The sequence below is a fragment of the Trachemys scripta genome, chromosome 6 (assembly GCF_013100865.1).
Source record: "Trachemys scripta elegans isolate TJP31775 chromosome 6, CAS_Tse_1.0, whole genome shotgun sequence".
NCBI lineage: Eukaryota > Metazoa > Chordata > Testudines > Emydidae > Trachemys > Trachemys scripta.
The window spans coordinates 21,362,194-21,370,330 of NC_048303.1; the positions used below are offsets into that span (position 1 = coordinate 21,362,194).

Consider the following 8,137-nt stretch of genomic DNA (forward strand, 5'->3'; position numbering starts at 1 on the left):
GGGGGGGAATTGCCAAAAAGCCGAACATGTCCGGGAAAAATACCGGCCGAGCACTTCCTCTCCCGCGGCTGCTCTGCTCCTCCCCGGACTCAGACTTCGGCTCTGTTTAAGAGCCAAGCTGCCTGAGCCAGCGCTACCGGCTTTGGGCAGCCCCCGTGCCTCCGGACCCTGCGCTGCTGGAGCAGAGCAGCTGGAGCCGGGGAGGAGAAGTGCCCGGCCGGCGGCTGGGGTCCAGAGGCAAGGGGGCTGCCCGAAGCCGGTAGCGCTGGCTCGGGCAGCTTGGCTCTTAAACAGAGCCGAAGTCTGAGTCAGGGGAGGAGCAGAGCAGCCGCAGGAGAGGAAGTGCCCCGTCCGTATTTTTTCTGGACATGTTCGGCTTTTTGGCAATTCCCCCCGGACGGGGGTTTGATTGCTGAAAAGCCGGACATGTCTGGGAAAAACCGGACGTATGGTAACCCTAACTGACACAAGCACAAGAATTTGATCCTATTTCCTGTCTACAAAACCAAGAACATAACATTAGATTAGAAAATACTGTGGCTGTTATTTTCGCTCGCTTATTGTTTGGTGTGGAGTCAATTGGAATTTTTCTATTTTTGTTTTTTAAAAACTGAAATCCAAGAGGTGAAATGCCACCAAGACAGAGAGGAAATCTTGATAACATGCTGTACAAATAGCAGTGGTGGAGAACATGACAATAGCTCTGCTTCTGCTTTCACTGACCTAAGCCAAAATCCACTAAGGCTTGCATTTGTTCAGGCCAACTTCCACAGAGACTTATTTGCCTGTAAATTAGATGAGATCCCAAGAAACAACAGAAAAGCCCTGCTTTGAATAGATAAGAGGAGCTACAAAGGGGTGCCCTTCTGGATTTGGGTGTTTTTTTTGGGAGGGGGGCAAAGAGGGGGGAAAGAGGTGGAGATAGGAGGACACCATAAATAGAGCTGATGGGAAAATGGTTATCTCCCTTCCCTCCCCAAACAGACATACACACAGAATTTTCTGCAAGAAAAATCTCTATTGAAACTTTAGCCAAAAAAAATTATTCCCTATGGGAAATTTCTAAATGAAATGACAAAAACTGTCATTTCATTTTGAAGATACATTTCAAAATGAAAATGTTTTTTGTGTTGACTTCAAATGACACTTTGTTGTGTTTTTAAATAAATATTTCTTAAAAAAAAAATTTTGGGGTCCCCTAACTGCCCTTTTAGCCCCCCTCCCTTTTTTTTCCTCTTGGAAAAGGAGGAAAAGGGTTTAAAAAAAAAAGTGTGGCAGAATGGGAAAACGACACTTTCTTTACCTTTTACTTGTTTGTGGTAATTGTAAAAGGTGTGAAATTGTTGCCTAAATTTTGCCAGTTGGAACAGTGTATTGGAAAGTGGATGGAAAAAACAGTTTTTAAACAAAAACTAATTTTTGGGGGGGGGGCGAGGTATGAAATTTTTAAAATGAGAGTTTCAATAACTGAAAAAAAATTCCCACAAAAATTCATTTTCAATGAAACTCTGACAGAAAACTTTTTGTCAGCAATATTTTAACCAGCTCTAACCAGCAGTTATATAAATTTGGATTTAGGTTATGAGGAAAATGAAAACCTCATAAATAAGGGTAAAATAAGAATCACTTTCCTGAAGTGCAACGAGACAACCAAACTGAGAAAGACGGTGAATAATATCACTGCTTTCTTCTTATGTCAATCAACTGAATAAAATAAATTAAAGTCAATAATGATAAAAGAGTATATTCTCTAAAGCTTATCAAATCTCCTATGACTATCACTGTGTATTTAACCTGAGGGTTTCTACTATTTGTAGGAAAGAGATCAAACATCTCAAATTATCTAAAACAAAATTAAATTTAAAAAACCCTTAGGCTAATATCATTGTATTAAAATGACAATGCTTCATACCACTCCATTTATATTGCTAATGCTGAGGAATATATTTATTTCAAATTATCTTTGATACAATGTTAAACTGAGAACTTTAGGATGTCCATTCTCCAAAAGAGATAATGACACCATGAGATTCCACTAAAGTAAATGGAGTTACTCAGCTGAAACTGAGTAGAATTTAGCTTGGAATGATTTCCTCTGGGTAATCAGTAGTGTGGAACAGATCTGGAATAGCGTGGAACAGATTCGGAGCAGTGTGGGTGGGAGTCCCTTCTCCTCCAGTGCAATTCGAATTAGTGGAAATTCCACAGATGTGTATCAAAAGGAGACAACCGGTGAGTTGGGCAGAGCATGGGAGAGGTCTGAAATTCATTGGCAATTGGATGCCAAAAGGCTGGTCTACACCGGGAACTTACATCAGCATAGTACACCTCTCAGCGACATAACTATACCCACCTAACCTCCGGTGTAGACAGCCACAGGCTGACGGAAGAATTCTTCCCTCAACCTACCTGCCGCCTTTCAGGGAGGTGGCTCACTGACTCCCACAGGAGAGCCACTACCATTGGTGTAGGTAATGTCTACACTGAAGCACCTACAGCAGCACAGCTGCTTGCTTTGTGCCTTTGAAAATCTCCCCTCAGAGCTCCCTTAGGCCTGGTCTACACTAGAATATTAGGAGTGTGAAAAAATCCACACTCCTGTCCAGCCTAGTTAAACCAACCCAAGTCTCCATGTAGACAGCACTAGGCTGACAAAAGAATTCTTCTATTGACCTAGCTACTACCTCTCATGGAGATAGATGACCTATGCCAATGGGAGAATCACTCCCATTGGCATAGGGAGCGTCTACACTGAAGTGCTGCAGTGGTGCAACTTTGCTGTCATAGGGTTTTAAGTGTGGACAAGCCTTTAGTGTTTTGGACTTAATTAACTGAATGCTGAGTAGGAAAAGACAGGTGGATTCTTAAATGACAGGGTATCAGTTCCACGCCATTTCCTAATTTGCATTTTAGGTTGTTTGTTTACATTTTCCTTTCATAATATTTGGATTCTACAGCAAATAATGTACAACAAAAACAGAAATAAAGCACTGCTTACTTTATGGCCAGGAAAAGTTACATGCACCAAACTATATTTCTAAGCTTCAAACTGGCCAACAGCACAGAATTATCAGCCTTAACATTTGTAATTGAGACTATTGAATTTCTCCTTTTTGGACTGCAAATTCACAACAGTGAAGGCTCGATGTGATCAAAATGTCATGTATATCACATTTCTGTTCAGCCTGAAAGCCAGCCCATCAATGGAAGTGACTGGGTTTGCTTTATTTCAGCAGGCCATGGAATTAAAATGAGCAGATTCAGGCAGGAAACGTGACACTGAGCTAAATGTATGTGTGGTTTAATTTCACTGACTTAAAAACAGTGACACAGGAATGAATTTAGCTCATAGTCTCTGGATATCTGGCACCTGGGAGCAAACAATGTCACAACAGTCTTCTTATATTGCTCTGCCCTATTTTCTTTAGGGAAAAATACACTAGCTAGCATGCCTTCTTGCTTTTGCTTAGTAAATCTAGAGCTAATAGAAGGTACAAGATTGACAGTCTTGGAAATGAAGGAGGGGTTTGGAGTGGATGTCTGATGTGGGGAGTGAGGGTGTTGTTGCTGATGTTGGGTTTTTTGTTTATTTAATTGTTTGTTTGGTTCTTTTGTATCCACAGAATAGGTGCAACATGGATAGTGACATTGGCTGAGCAGTATGGAAGAAGTTGTAATGTATTTCAATCCCATCCTGGAAGGACCACATCTATGGGAGAGAAGGTGCTTCAGTTTCCAAGCCCTTTCCAATACGTGGCCTCTATACACAGTACCAAAGGGTGCCAGACTATGCTTTTTGTGTCAATGATGGGTTTTTAGGATGTTCCATCTGAGGCCTCCACTGTGGGTCAGCTCTGGCAGGACAGAACCTGAGACAGCAATCCAGCTACACTAATTTCTACACATTGCTTCTTGCAAGTTTTCTTAATCCTCTTTCTCCATTTTACACTAGCATGATCAAATCTATTGGGTAGCTTCCAGTGAGGAATTTTCCTGCACATTCCATTTTTATCTATGTCTCATGTGCTGTATGATTTTACCCATTAAGTGCTCATTAATGCTATAAATACAATTCTCTTTGACTGCATTATACTCTAAGGATGTATCCCCCTCAAAGCATCTCCCAGAGGCAAACTGCCCTGAAAGAGAGCCTATATATACGGTGGAGAAAGCTGATCATACGCTCAGCTAATGGGGCAGAACTAGCTCCAGCAGGGAAGCATATTAATAACAAACCCCCAGGGCACACTGAAATTATTCTCAATCCACCACCACTCAGGGAACTGGTACAAGTCAGCAATGCTCATTTACATATATTTTTAGAGGAAGTACAAGAATCAACTAGGACCACCAGTTTTCTTAAAAGCCCCTTCTCAGCTAACCCCACCAGGAGGCACCTGCCATACATCTCCTCCCCCATGGCTCCCTTCCAACAAGGCTGCTCTGCCTCCCTCTTCCCCCACTCCACAAAGGATCCTATTATTCACATTCTTTCCATTTCCCTGCTATTTATAAGGAGAAAAGCCTACTTTATTGCCAGAAGTGATGGTTTAGGGAATCTGTCTATGTACAGTTTATGAATTCTGTTTCCCATTATGAACTCTCTGTAGGTATCTATATCAAACTTCATTTTGATTGTGAGGTAGGTCTGTGACTTCTTCCCCCCACCCCCCCTCCACCCCCATCTTGGGCTGAAATTCCAAGCGGTATTGACACATGGATCACAATGGAGGGTCATCTAACCTTGATGGGCTTCTATTCAAATGATGGGCACCCTAGGTCAGTGAGCTGGCTACCACTCAGAAGAGCTAGTCTACCCAGGTAGGCTGGTAACTAAACAACTGATCACCTGATGGGGGTTTTGACCAGGTAGCTCACCTGACAATGGGGACTGGAAGTCTTTGAAAGGAAGGTGCTCTCAGCTGCCATTTTAGAGAGGTAGAAAAGAGACCAGAAGGCTGAGGTGAACAGGAGGAAAGAAGAAGGAGAGGGGCTTCAGCAGAATCCTAGACTCCCTGAACAGACACTGACCAAATCCCAAAGGGCTCTGGGAGTGCTGAGGAAACTGAGGCAAGTATTTGCTTGCAGTCTGTGTTGTTTTCCCACAAATCTGTACATCTCTTGTGCTGCCTATGACTAAAGTGTGATTGGTTCAGAATTTCTTTCACAAAATCTGTGTTCTTGCTTCAACTACACCTCTACCTCGATATAACGCTGCCCTCGGGAGCCAAAAAATCTTACCGCGTTATAGGTGAAACCACATTATATCGAACTTGCTTTGATCCACCAGAGTGCGCAGCCCCGCACCCCGGAGCATTGCTTTACTGCGTTATATCCGAATTCATGTTATATCGGGGTAGAGGTGTACCATCAAGAAGGCTGAGGTGTTTTGCTTCAGTCTTCACTACAAAAGTTAACTGTGACCAAATACTTAACACAATTAATATTAACAACAAGGTGGAAGGAACACAAGTCAAGATATGGAAAGAACAGGCTAAAGAATATTCAGATAAGTTTAGGGTTGCCAACTTTCTAATCACACAACAGCAAACACCCTAGCCCCACCCCTTCTCCGAGGCCCTGCCTTCCACCCCCCGCTCACTACATTCCCTCTCCCTCGGTGGCTCACTCTCCCCCACCCTCACTCACTTTCACTGGGTTAGGACGGGGGATTGGAGTGCGGGAGGGGGTGAGGGCTCTAACTAGGGGTGCGGGCTCCAGGATGGGGATAGAAATGAGGGGTTCAGGGAGCGGAAGAGGGCTTCAGGCTTGGGCAGGATTTGGGGTGCGGGAGTGGGATAGGTCTCTGGCTGGGGGTGTGGGCTCTGGGGTGGGGCTAGGGATGAGGGGTTTGGGATGCAGGAGAGGCTCCAGGCTGTGAGGGTGGGACTGAGGGATTTGGAGTATGGGAGGGGGCTGCAGGTTGAGACAGGGGGTTCAGGTGCAGGAGGGGGTACGGGCTCTGGGCTGGGGGTACGGGCTCTGCGGTAGGGCCGTGGATGAGGGGTTTGGGATGCAGGAGGGGTCTCCAGGGTGGGGGGTAGAGCCAAGGGATTCGGAATGCAGGAGGGGGCTGCGGGTTGAGGCAGTGGTAGGGGTGCAGGAGGGGGTACAAGCTCTGGGCTGGGGGTGCGGGCTCTGGGGCTGGGGATGAGGGGTTTGGGGTGGAGGAGGGGGCTCCAGGTTTGGGGGGGCTCAGGGCTGGATCAGACGGCTGGGGCTCAGGGTTGGGGTGCGGACTTACCTCGGGCGGCTCCTGGGGCTAAGGCAGGCTCCCTGCCTCACCTGGCTCTATGCTGAGCCCCAAAGGCGACCAGCAGGTCCAGTTCCTAGGCGAGGGGGCCAGGACGCTCCACGTGTTGCTCTCACCCACAGGCACCGTGCCCCAGCTCCTATTGGCCGTGGTTCCTGACCAATGGGAGTGCGGAGCCAGTGCTCGGGATGGGGGCAGTGCATGGAGCCTTCTGCCTCCCCCACCGCCCCGCCTAGGAGCTGGACCTGCTGGCTGCTTCCGGGGCACAGCGCGGTGCCAGGACAGGTAAGAATTAACCTGCCTTAGCCCTGTAGCACCATCAACCGGACTTTTAACAGTCCGGTCAGCAGTGCTGACCGGAGCCACTAGGGTCCCTTTTCGACTGGGCATTCTGGTCAAAAACCGGACACCTGGCAACCCTAGATATGTTAGATGTATTCAAGTCAGCAGCCTCTAATGAAATTAGCCCTATGTATCTTAAGGAAGTAGCTGAAGCAATCTCAGAATCATTAAAAGCTATCTTTGAGAACTCAGGGAGTACAGGTGAGGTCCCAGAAGACTGGAGAAGGGCAAACACAGCACCTATCTTTAAAAAAGGGGAACAAAGAGGACCTGGGAAATGACAGACCAGTCAGCCTAACTTCGATATTTAGAAAGATACTGGAACAAATTATTAAACAATCAGTTTGTGAGCAGCTAGAGGATAATGGAATTACAAATAACAGCCAGCATGGATTTGCCAAGAACAAATCTTTTCAAACCAACCTAACTTCCTTCTTTGACAGGGTTACTGGCCTAGTGGATGGGGGGACCTGTAGATGTCACATATCTTGATTTTAGTAAGGCTTTTGACACAGTCCAACAAAATATTCTGATAAGATAACTAGGGAATGTGGTGTAAATAAAATTACTATAAGGTGGATGCAAACCTGTCAGAAAGACAACAAGGAGTCTGGTGGCACCTTAAAGACTAACAGATTTATTTGGGCATAAGCTTTCGTGGGCAAAAACCTCATGTTTTTACCCACAAAAGCTTATGCCCAAATAAAACTGTTAGTCTTTAAGGTGCCACCAGACTCCTCGTTGTTTTTGTAGATACAGACTAACACGGCTACCCCCTGATACTTGACACCATGTCAGAAAGACTGTACTCAAACAAAAGTTTCCAGGGGTTTGCTATCAAACTGGTAGAACCTATCTAGTCAGGTCCAGCAGGGGTCTGTCCTGTGTCTGGAACTATTCAATATTTTCATTAATTACTTGGATAACGGAGTGAAGAGTATGCTTTTAAATTTGCAGATGACACCAATCTGGGAAGGTTGCTAGCACTTTGGAGGACAAGAGTAAAATTCAAAATGACCTTGACAAATTGGAGTACTCATCTGAAATCAACAAGATGAAATTCAATAAAGACAAGTACTACACTTGGGAAGGAAAAAAAAAATCAAATGCACAACTACAAAATGGGAAATAAGTGGCTAGGCATCAGTACTGCTGAAAAGGATCTGGGGATTATATGGATCACAAATTGAATACAAGCCAACAATATGATGCAGTTGCAAAATAAAGATGGTATCATTCCAGAGTGTATTAAAAGAAGTAACTATCCCCCTCTACCTGGCACTGTTGAAGTCTCAGCTGGTGTATTTTGTCCAATTCTGGGTGCCACATTTTAGGAAAGATGTGGACAAATTGGAGAGTCCAGAGGAGAGCAACAAAAATTATCAAGTTTAGAAAACCTGACCTATGAAGAAAGGGTAAAAATACTGAGCATGCTGAGTCTTGAGAAAAGAAGCCTCAGGGGGAACCTGGTTGTAGTTTTCAGATATGTGAAGAGCTGTTATAAAGAGGAGAACAACTGATTACCGTCCTTGTCTATTGACG

At 45.0% G+C, this 8,137-nt stretch overlaps 1 long non-coding RNA gene across 1 annotated transcript in view; it reads left to right on the forward strand.

Annotated features, from left to right (window-relative positions):
* LOC117879254 overlaps window positions 1–7,608 on the forward strand; it is a 12,103-nt gene extending 4,495 nt beyond the window's left edge. Inside the window, exons 2-3 of the long non-coding RNA XR_004646213.1 lie at window positions 3,624–3,723; window positions 7,553–7,608. This is a non-coding gene — a long non-coding RNA (uncharacterized LOC117879254). The remainder of the gene's footprint in view (window positions 1–3,623; window positions 3,724–7,552) is intronic.
* Window positions 7,609–8,137: the final 529 nt, after the last annotated feature.